General features: G+C 32.0%; 1 pseudogene; it reads right to left on the bottom strand.

Moving 5' to 3' along the window:
• Positions 1–10,326, bottom strand: part of LOC149543516 (uncharacterized) — a 60,166-nt pseudogene extending 49,840 nt beyond the window's left edge.
• Between the last annotated feature and the right edge of the window lie 1,907 nt (positions 10,327–12,233).

Here is a 12,233-nt window from a genome sequence, read left to right as displayed (position 1 = left end):
CTCACCTAATCAACTTGCTCAACGAATTCCTACGGAGATTTTACATGCAATAAAACCCAGATGAGAGAATGCAAGACAAAAAAAGACTTATTTGAATAGACTCTAAGGTAACTCATGTTGAGTCTTAGTGAGAAACAGGTGAAAGAATCTTTGAAGAAGAATGAAGAAAATCTCACTCTTAAGTTCAACACATGTCTTGTGTTGATGAAAGACATAAAAGATGTGGTAAAATCTGCTACTACCACATGGAAGAACATTTACAACCTGCATGAATTGAGTGACTTCATTGTTCATGTTAGTGGTAAAGATGATGATAATGATGAAGAAGATATGGAAATAGAAGATGTAAATCTAGATAATGAGGAGGAAGAACAATAAGATATAGAGGAGAATCTCCCTGAGATTTAGAGTATTGAGGAAACTAACTTGGAGAAGATAGCAATAGCAATAATGGCCTCATTTCCTTACTCTCCAAGCAAAGCTTTAATGCCATCAAGCTCAGAGAAAGCTTATGCTAAGTTGGTTGTGGAAACCACTCCAATAACACACACCCAACCAATCTTTCCACCTATTCAACTGAGTACTACATTGATTGAAGTGATCAACTCTTCATTTACCAAATAGCTATTGCCTCCATCATCATCAAATTTGACAATGCAACAACAAGGTATTTCTACTATCAGTGCAATATCTACTTTTGTTTCTTACCCCTCAATTTCTAATATTGTTTCTATTCCACATTCAGTTAGTACAAGGATAGTTGAGCATAAGTCTCAACGGAGTACTAAAGTTTCAATTAAGGATAAGGGTAAAGAAGAAGAGATTGATCTAGAATAGGATATAGTTATCCTAAATTGGGATATCTCTACTCTGAATCCTGATCAAATGAACATCCTGGGTGAATTATTGCAAAAGAGAGCTAAGAAATAGAAGCTTAGAGAAGAGAAGAGCAAGGAAATCCAAGTGCTTGAAGATGTAAAGAACATACTTGTAGATGCATTGAGTATTGAGGTTGATAGTACACAACCTATTTTGGATCAGTTAGTAAAAGTTGTCTAGAAATTCAATGAAGATCTAAATGGAAAAGATAAGTTTCTACAAAGAGTAGAGAGAAAATTTGAGAATAAGGTATTGGAACAAGTAGCGTAGAAAATTGAAATAAATCAAGTAGAATTGTCTACTATTCTTAGTTCATTGCAGACATCTACAAATAATGTAACTTTATCATTTATTAAGTTGTGTGATACATCTATCTTCACCCAAGAAATCAAAGAAAAAAATCTAAGATAGATGAAGACTTGAAGGCGAGTGCACACCAATTGTCACTTGATCCAAGCTATAGTTCTACTTACTATTCAATATTAGATATCTAATATATTTGAAAGTCAAGTTATTAAGGGAAGAAGCTAGGATCAGGGCCACACTTGTACACATCCAAGGAATGATTCTTTTGAACATAGATGCATTGCAAAAACACATTGCACATGCCAAAACTCTCATCCATGACAATAACTTCTCCATAACTGATCACATGATGGAGTTATCAGTAGAAGTGTGGATTGCATGTCACACAAGCAAGATGTTACAGGAAAATTGGGACAAGATAATGGCATTGATTTTGAAGGTACACTGTAACTTCTTGTCACATTTTGGCATTACCATGTAGCATACACCTTTAGCATTCATGTCAAAAAGGGGGAGAAGTATAATATCATACATACATACACACATACATACATATAATCAGAAAACATCTTTTACAAAAGCAATTTTGAAAAATCTCAAAAATAGAGTATGTTACCGAGTTGTAGATACAAGATGGAGATAAAAATAATGTTTACACTTGAAATTTTGAGTATTCAGTTTAGAAATGATAAGTGTTTTTGTCACTAATGCCAAAGGGGGAGATTGTTGACATTAAGGTCAAAGTTTGTTTATTAGTAACTCACACTTTGTCAATTAGTTAAACTGCTATCAAGCTTATCTTGTAGTTTGCAGTGTTAACCAAGTAATTTAGGTACTACTAAGTCTTATAATTGCTACCAAGTTCTAGAATCATTACACAGTTCATGCTGAGTAGCATTTACCGAGTTTATCAGTGATAATGCTAACCAAGCTTCATAGTATTAACCGAGTTTCACATTGTCAATTGTGGTCTTCAGTATCTACCAAGCTTGTGGTATCAGTGATGTGAATTTAGTGTTGACTAAACCAAGATGTGTCACCCAAATGATTTAGTTTATACTGAGATCACAGGGTTAATGTTGACCAAGCCATGAAGCATCAACCAAGTGATTCAGTTAATATGTCAAGTTTTGCAATGCTCATCGAGTCATGCAAGTGTTGACTGAGTTCAAGCTAATTGGAAGTGATTAGTATGAACTGAGCTTCTACATCTATAGAGTTCATGACGATGTTGAGTGTTGACAATGGTTGTCAAGTATTAGAACCTCACCGAGTTTTTCTTCAGAACCTGAGTGCCACTAGTTGAGCCAACTTTGTGATCTTGATGGAAACCTATGTTGTAGCTGACTTTGATGAATTGTGATTTAGATTGGTATATATGTAATGTATTATATCACATCCAAATATGAAAAAAAGGTATAAAGCAAATATAGAGAGTTGAAGTGTGAATTGTGAAGGCTATAAGCAATATAAGGGACAACAAAGATTTATCTATCACAACAAGGTGATCTTTACATTTCAAAGGAATCTCAACTAGAAAATTAGAGTTATAGATTAGAGATCAGCCACTAATTCATCCTAACAGGTGTATCAAATAAATCCTTTAACCAGGTAAACTTAACAATCTTTGACAAATCTCTTTATCGAATTCATACCTCATTGTATGTTTTGTAAATCCTTTCACAAGGTAGACCTAGTAGTCCTTATTTCTCATAAGGAAGATCATCAAAAGTGATCAATTATAAGCCTTAACCAGCCAACTTTATACTGTAGTAATAAAGCTTGTGGTTATCATCCTAACCCTAGTTTTACTTTCTATTTGGAAGGTTTTCAGGTCACCATATCTTGTGTCAAAGTGTTATGAATATTTTACTGCTTTCATTCTTTCATGCATGCAATTAGATCAGAATATTTAATGAAGGATTAATTGTGAAATAAGTTGAAGTTTTATTGGTTCCTTATTCACCCCCCTTCCCCCTCTTAGTAACCTTGCCTACCTGATATTTCCAACAAAATCAACTAAATAATACACTAATGGGATTCTTCTCATTCTTAGTCTAGAAAAAACTAAATGATACAAAAATAGATTGTGAAAATACAATAAACTCATTTAATTATGATGGGTATATGTGAGAATGGGAAAATAAATGTACCACAATAGAGGAGAAGCGTGAGCCTTGAGGGAGAAGAACTTGGATGGCTTTCTTTGCATGGGAGATGTCAACTAGTTGGTTGAGCTCAAAAACTCCCCTATTGGACTCACTACATACTCATCCTCATTTCTATTTTCATGCTACTCAACCCAAATACCATTGAATGAAATGCAATGATCAAACAAAGCAGTTGTATAAGATTATTGTAGTAAATTCAAAAGTTTTTGAATTTGGTAGTATTGTGTTCTATGGAATCCTATTTAGTAAAGTATGTGCTATTTAAAAGTCCCCTTGTGAGAGAATGAGTGCCTATAGTAGTTGGATCCATCTAACTTATCTTTATACACCCATTTTATTAAATGGTACAATAAATTTTCACCCAAACATATTATTAGCACTTGCACCTAAAAGAGGTGCAATGATTTAGTTAATAGTAAAATATATTTAGTACTCTAGTATTTTAGGAAAAAGCTTAGACACCAAATAGGAAAGTTAATTTCTGTTTGTTTTTCCTCTCAGTGAAGGATTACATTGATCACAAGATATATATTGTGTCATTTGCAAAATGTTGACTACATGTTTCAATGTTGAAAAGATTTTCACTCTTTAATACTTAGCGTATTTTAATTCACATAGTAAATTGCAATATGCATCCAACAACCAACATGTTGTGTAGTAACTATTTGCACAACTTATCCTATCATTTTAATTTCACAAATTTGAATAGTTTGAATATAATGAGTTTTTCAACTTACACCATATATTATCTCTTAATTGTTTTTGGTGACATTGTTGCAGAGACTTCCATATCTGGTTTAATACTTCTCAGCTAATTCATTAAAGTAAAATCAATTGTCAATGCTCCTTTTTCTTCACTTTCTTTGACTCCATCTTCTTCCTCTTCCTTATATTCTCCTCCTCCTCATACTCTCCTTCTCCTTCTCCTCCTCCTTATCTTATCCTCCTCTTCCTTATTTTCCTATTTCTACTTCTTATTCTCCTTCTCCATCTCCTATTTCCCCTTTCCCCTTATTCTTCTTCTTTGTCTCCTACTCCTCTTATTCTTCCTTACTGTCACTTCCTCCTCTTCCTCCTCCTCATTATCACCTCCTCATCCTCCTCCTCCTCATCTGCCACATTCTCCTCCCTCTATCCTTCATATCCTCATACCACTTATCCTCTTCCTCTTTCTCTTCTTCCTCGTCTTCCCGTTTTTCCTCCCGCTTGCCTTCCCCTTCCTCCTCCTCTCCCTCTTCTTCATCTTCCTTCTCTCCATCTCCTCCTCCTCCTCCTCCTCTACAAATTTAAAAAAATGAAACATATAAGTCTTTTCGCAAAATTAATAAAATTGTTACATATTTTTTTAAGTTATTATTATTTGACATACTAAAAATATATAAAAGATATGTGCAGTATGTTTGGAAGGATTTTTCAGATTTTTTTTCAAGAAAATTATTATTTTTACATGGTTTTTCAAACTAATTCTTCATTTAAACTATCTTTATTTGAATTTTGATTTTTAATATTTTTAAAGCTAGACAAATTAATATTTTTATCCTATAGTACTAATAGTTGTAACTTCAATAGACTCGCACAGTTAGTGTACAACTACTAATCTTCTTTTGTTTGGGATTGTTTTAGATATGTCAACAATAACTTATTGAGAACCTAATGTCATTTTATTTAAAATAATCAATAATCATTGCAATATTGAAAGAATATTACCATGTATTGTTTATCATTAAATCTTAGATTTGAGTTTTATATTTTTAAATTTAATTCTATGTATTGATTTCAATATTTTCAAAAAGACTTCAAATCCAAAAACTAATCTAACGAGCACACAAAAATAATGCATTATTCATAATATTTATAATATAAGTGAATTAATAACATTTGAAGATGATTTATCAATTGAAAGTATATAATTGAAATCAAATATTAGGTTTTAGATTCAATTATTTATAATTATTGCTAGTGTCGAGTTTATGGATTTCATAATTAGAGTTAAGAGTACATTTAAAGTAGAATTAGCTTTACTATATTTTACACTAATTTATTTTATTATTGTTAGTTTAAATGTTATATTGTATTATTTTACTAGTAGTAATAAAATAATAGAAGATTACTAAAAATTATATGACGAATACTATATAGATAAAATTACTTACATAAATATTCACCATTTCATTTATGAATCTATATAATAAAAAATCATTTGCTTATATATACTCTATTACACTAATAATTTTGAATGTTGGCTAAATTTTTTAAGCATGACACGTTTTTATATAGATTTTTTTAATTTCAAATTGATTATATGATAAATTAGATTTATCAAAGATCATGTTATGATTTTGAAAAGGAAGATGAAAAAAAAAATTCATTAAAAGTACAAATTCTCAATATTTTTACATTATTTTTTCCTTTTTTTTATTATCTTAGTATTACTTAAATTGTTTGAAGTCATATGTATGATATAGTTGTTTCAATTATATTTCCTTTCTTGGGGGTAGTAGAAGTTTTTTTTGTGAATGGACTAGGTAAAATAAGGCATAGAAATTGTTGTTTTAGGCTTACAAATATTTTTTGGGCCATACAATTTGTTCCACGGTGTTAGTAGTTATTGGGTGTTTTATCATGATGTACATTAACTCTAAATTGTTCAATTGAAGTCTAAGGGGTTTAGCATAGTTGGTTGATATTCAATAGAAAAAAATTGATCAATGAAAATTTAAAACTATGAAATTATATAAATACTAGTTATGGTCAAATTGTTATTTTTATATACTAATTCTAAAGCTATTTGTTGATAAATAATCATTATGAAAAATTAAATCTTAATACATAAAAAGAGAGAAAAATTAATATACAAATGTCAATTTAAATCTATTATATATTTTAATAATTTTTTAAATTCTAAACTTTTCTATATAATTATCACAAAAATTATAGCTTTTTATTTTTGGGTTTACTATGGAAGCCTATATTATTTATTTATTACGATTTATTCAATTAATTGTTATTATGTGTCATGCTCAAGTAGATTTGAACTCAAGACCTTTCAAATGAGAGACCCACAATTTACCATTGTGTTATAAACTCATCCCTCAAAAAATTATAGCTTTTATTCAAAATAAATTATTTAATTGTTTGAAATCTAAAAAAAATTATATGAATGATAATTTACAAATTTATATTATAATATTAATTAAAAAAATTAATGTTAATACATTTCATATACATAATAAATCTTTACTTACAAATGAGGGAATTGTTGTCAATTATTGAATTGATAATTTTAGTTGTTGAAAAATGGAATTAAATACATGCTTTTAAACCTTGTTCTCTTTTAAACATTCTTTTCACCAATGCTTTTTCAAGATTTCATTTTTTTAAACTTTTAGATGTCAAAAAATAATTTTCTTAGCTTAGAGGTTGCTTGAGTAAGGCAGTCAAGGAAAATAATTTTAAGAGATGGAGGCGGTCAACCCTTAGAACATTGTTTTCAATAAGTAGCAATCACACCTTAGTGTGAAATGGGTACGTCGTAGAAGTATGGAAGGTCAACTAAGTATTTTTACTTTTGTTCATGTTATAAACATTATTTTCATATGGTAATTGGGATCTAGGATATGATATTGACAATGGCAAAATGTTGTGCCACATCTTATGTTACTAGTAGTTTGACAGCAAGTGTGGTACACTTTCAAAACTATACATTTTTTATTAGACATTAACTTGAATTTGTGTAGACAAGAGATGAATGACACATTACCCATCATTTAGTTCATAACAAAACTTCATTAATTACCCAAACTTGCACCTAAGAATAACCATTTACTTCCTCACATATCACATGTATAAAACTTGTGTGTGTGTGTGTGTGTGTGTGTGTGTGTGTGTGTGTGTGTGTGTGTGTGTGTGTAGATGTACATACATACATACATATAAAGTAAATTGGATTGATAAATATGTACAAGTGAAATCATCTTTGAAAGTCACGACAAGTGTTTCTATGTTCTTATTCAAAGAGTGTTAATTGGCATCAACAATATTGATCAACAAGGATGCACATTAATTATTATATAAAAGTACATTTCCTTGTGATTCTTTGAATGTATCATACCTTCACACACAAAATTAATATATATGCAAGCATTCATGATGGGTAAAAGTGCAAACATGTGTCACCCTTTTACAAAGGAAAAGACTAATGTTATCGAAAAAAGTGTTAAACTTCAACAATGAAAAAATTATATTTCTATTTTGAATTTTAATTTGGTGTAAACTGATGAAATGTGTATAAAATGATGAAGTTTCTGTCTATTATTTTTTTAAAAAAAATTAACAATAAAAAAAGTATATTTTTTTTTATAAATTTCAATGACCTTTTTTGATAGTGTAAAAAATCAGCTCCTCTCTCTCTCTCTCTCTCTCTCTCTCTCTCTCTCTCTCTCTCTCTCTCTCTCTCTCTCTCTCTCTCTCTCTCTCTCTCTCTCTCTCCCTCTCTCTCCCTCCCACCTTCCTCTTCTATAGTTCCCACCATAGAAATAACTACAAATAAATGTTTTTCCATCTAAATTTGAATTATATTTTTGATGACATATGTATCTAGAACTATAAAAAAGAAATACTCAAAAAATATTATATATTTAGCTATTTTAAGTTGAGCTATTCACAATTTAACAATTTTTCATTTCCACCATCTTTTCCCTAGTAAATACATGTTAACCATTACAAATGTTATATATTATCAAAGATGACTCTCTCCTCTAGACCAATTCAATTTATTTTTAAATTCTATACCATCTACTAAACTTTAAATATTTTTTCGGATGTGCATCATCTTCAATGATGAAATACCTACTTGCATTATTTTGCAATTATTGTAAACGATATTGTTACACCTATTAAAAATATGTGCATAATTATGACTACAAGCTTTATCCAATGATTTTTTTTTTGAAACCCTAATTTTGATGATGAAATTAGCCTCTAAATTGTTAAGTTCTTCATAATTACAAAAAGCACCATAGAAAGTGCCGCATCAGATGACACATAAACATTTTCAAATGGATTGGATCTAGCTAGAGAAATTTGACTAGACTAGACTTAGCCAAAGTGACTAACATAATAGTCGTATGCACAAGGTCACATGTCCCAACTGTTGGTTCCTGATTTAACAGAGTTTAAACAACCAAGTATGCAAGGCAAGAATGCGTCTATGGGAAGCTATCTACAATAATGGACACACTTCACCAAGAACTTGGGCCAACTCTAAGGCTAGACCCTTCTTCTTCTTCAGGCTCTACAAAACCTAGGCGGGTGAACCTATAGATTCTTTATATGGTACTAGTTGTCAAAGCATACACTGAATCTAATGTAAAGTAGATAAAAACCCCTAAATCTTCTATACTTAACCAAGAATCACAAGCATGAAATAGCTAAGAACATAACTCGTGAAACTGGCAAGCTAAGTGTGGGTTAACATTTGAATAAATTTCAACATAAAAGGGAAAAATGATTTAATATATTGACATCAACAAGACCCAAGTATGAGCAACAGAACTTAAATATCCTATCTATGATCAGTGCCTTATCTATTGGGCAATTAAATGAATCATAACCATACATCTCCTGAAAACCTCAGACATATCCCTACATCAAGATCCCTGATCTATCTTTCACCTTGTGAATAGACATCTGCTACAGAATGAATCTCATACTTAGAACATCCTATCATGAAATCTTCAAACCTTGTGACAAACATCAAGCAATTACATGGTTCTTTTCCCCACCAGCAAGACATTTTAATCACATACATTCCTAAACGAAATGCAACCTAATCTATGCTCTTTGATCACAAATTAGAAGAAATAACATATCCATAATCATGAGACAAGATTTAGACTGAACTTAAAACCTTTGTTGCTCTTTATTTGCTTTCCTTGAAACCAAATACATGAAATGTACAGAAAACAACTCATAAATCACCTAACAGACTAGAACTATCTGCATAAAACATGAATGCTTCTCAATACAAAAGAGAAATGCTGGATGTGTGGCTTTCATAGCCTAAGCAGAGCTCCAAGAACTAGAAATAGAAAACCAACCAACAACCTTTTTTCAAAGGAGAAGAAAGAATAAATATGAAGAGGGCAATTCTCGGATTGAATTTGCAGTCGACAAGTGTCCCTTCAGAATTCCCCTTCAAGAAGATGAAAAAATCTCTCTCCCCCTTCTCTCTACAACTCCATATCATATCTAATCCTCATCATTTGGCCTCTGCCAAGCAAAAATATCTCAGAAATCTGATGATGAAAAGCATGTAACTAATCTTGATGTAAAAGTGAATTCAAGGTAAAAGTAACAAATCAATTGAAAATGCCTTGAGAAGACAAGAAAACAACCTCAAGTTCATTTTCTTCACTTTCAAACTATAACAGACCTTTAAAACCATCCTCTAACCAATCTTAATCATCACTGAAGAACTCAGCCTATTCTGTCACCAATGCCTCTAATTTCACAAATTTTCATATAACTTGAACCAGGAAACACCTGTCCAAAAACAAACTCCAAATTTGGAAATTTCAGGTTCTCCCAGTTCCAACGGTATATTGGAGTGCCCAATTCAGTTAAAAATTGCCTCAGATATGGCCATTTGAAAATCAGGCCTTTATTCATGGCTTTGCATTATTTATGCAAAAAAATTAAACTTTCATTAAAGTTTAAACTAAATAAAGTTTAGACCTTATTTAAAATGTCTGACCTGCACGTTTGGAGGAAAATCTTTAAATTTAAATTTTTTAAATTTTTCTAAAACTTTTGAATTTTTCCTCACAAGTTCCATCCGAGTCAAACTTGGTTTGACCATGCTTGACACGTGTCATCTTTTGATTGGCTCGAACCTGAGCAATGCAACGTGTCACATTCTGATTGGACATCCTCATCAAGGCCACGTGTCATCTTCTCGCTACTTCGCCATGCTTAACTAGTGAGCAACTTCATTTAGTGAGATAACGAGAACCACTGGATGGGCCACGTGGCATGATCTCGTTCAACGATCTTGCCACATCACGTCTGTCTTGAAGTTCATGCCATGTGGCACCTTGTGATTCATTGCAAGTGAAACCCACGACCATTTTTAGCTCTTGCCAAATTTTGGAAGTTTTTCGGCTAGTCGCTACCTCGCTAGCCGAATTTTTAAAAATTTTTCGACTAGCGAAGTAGCGCAGCACCAGATTTTTGAATTTTTTGGTCACCTTCATTCTGCTGAAGTCATCAACCTTTGAATTACGCGCCCGTTCAAAATTATACTCTATCCTCCAACTAGCTAGGACCCACAAAATCCACCACACATCACACAACTTTCAAAAGCCTTTGTATTGTTGACACTACATGTTTGAGTGCAAAAGTATTTAAATAACAAAAACTTCCCTTGTACAAGTGATGTGGGATAATTCGTTTTACTTTTCCCTCTATCCTGTAGATGCTGATTTCTTCTGTTGCATATGTGTGAGTTGTTCTAGCTCCTTTGGCATGAGTTGCTCATTCTTACATGGAGCTCTAACCTTGTGATTGATAGCTCCATAATGGAGCTTCATTTTTATGTAAATATCCCTACCTGTTGGTCATTTTTTGCCATGAATCAGTAGACTTTTCATAGTGATAGTCGTTTCTTATGCATATGGTCACTTAAAATGAAGCTCCCCCCTTGTAAAAAATGTGATACTATTGCTGGAGGAAGCCATGGGCTTCAAAAATGTGGATACATGCTCCCTTGAGCTTTGTTTCACCAGAAAATTTGTACATTTTATTAAAAACGTGGACTACTCCTTCCTTTGGCTGCATTTTATTTATTTATGGATGTCTCCTTTTAATTCAGCCTTGGCTTACCTCGGTGTGGCTGCTCCTTTCAATGCCACTCCTTTTAAACTGGGCAGCTCTTTCTATATTTTGGTGCTTTTGTTTCAGAATTTATTCTTCTATTCATGGGCTGCCCCTTTTCATTTTCATCTTCACAGTGGTTGCAATAGACTATGTCAAAAAACATGTGGTGAGCCTTTACCATTCTTTGATGTTGAGTTCTCAAATGGTGGTCGGTTGCTCCTTCTACTTGGCATGGATTCTCCCCAATGATAGCAGATTTTCTTTTCCTTATGCCAATTTATTCTTGGCCCGCTCCTTTTTTATAATTATATGGATGCCTCATTTCCTTTATAATGTAAGCAAACTTCTAAAATAATTAAAATTAAAAATCTCCCTTGCTTTGATAACCTGTGGCTTCCATTTTCATTTGGTGAAAAAGAGCAAACAATATTGGGGTTAATCAACACTTGCCTTCTTCTAAAACCTTTCAATATGTTTTGTTCCATTCTATCCAACTTCTTTTAATCAATTGTGGAAATTGTGGATTTGTGTCTGGAGGCTCACTAGCTGGCCTTAAAAACTAATACAATCAAATAACCAAGCCATAAAAATTGGCATGAGTGTTCAATTCTGCACACTCTATCATACTGAAAATTCTTAGCCCGTGATGATTTTTCAGTAAAAAGATTTCAATTGCCGAACATCTATACTTCAATTACTCTGCATGCAAACAATGTTAAAAAAAACATAAACTAGGCTCGGGTTCGGCATTATAAACTGGGTTATTGATCACTTGGGGTTTTGAAAACTAGGATATAAGTTCTTTGCCATGAAGAGAATATAATTCCATGTTTTGGGATCATGAAGAATCACAGGGCACATTTGGCGAATTTTCGAAAATAAGCACTTGGAAAATTTAACTGAGAAATGTGTCAAAAAGTAATTTTTGGCAAATGTACGAACATAAGAAAGTATGCAAATGGATTTGTCATGACTTGGGAACTAGCATACTTCAAGAATTTT

Source organism: Cupressus sempervirens, chromosome 8, assembly GCF_028749045.1.
Source record: "Cupressus sempervirens isolate cs-2001-9-10 chromosome 8, ASM2874904v1, whole genome shotgun sequence".
Taxonomy (NCBI): Eukaryota; Viridiplantae; Streptophyta; class Pinopsida; order Cupressales; family Cupressaceae; genus Cupressus; species Cupressus sempervirens.
This window is presented reverse-complemented; position numbering and strand designations above follow the sequence as displayed.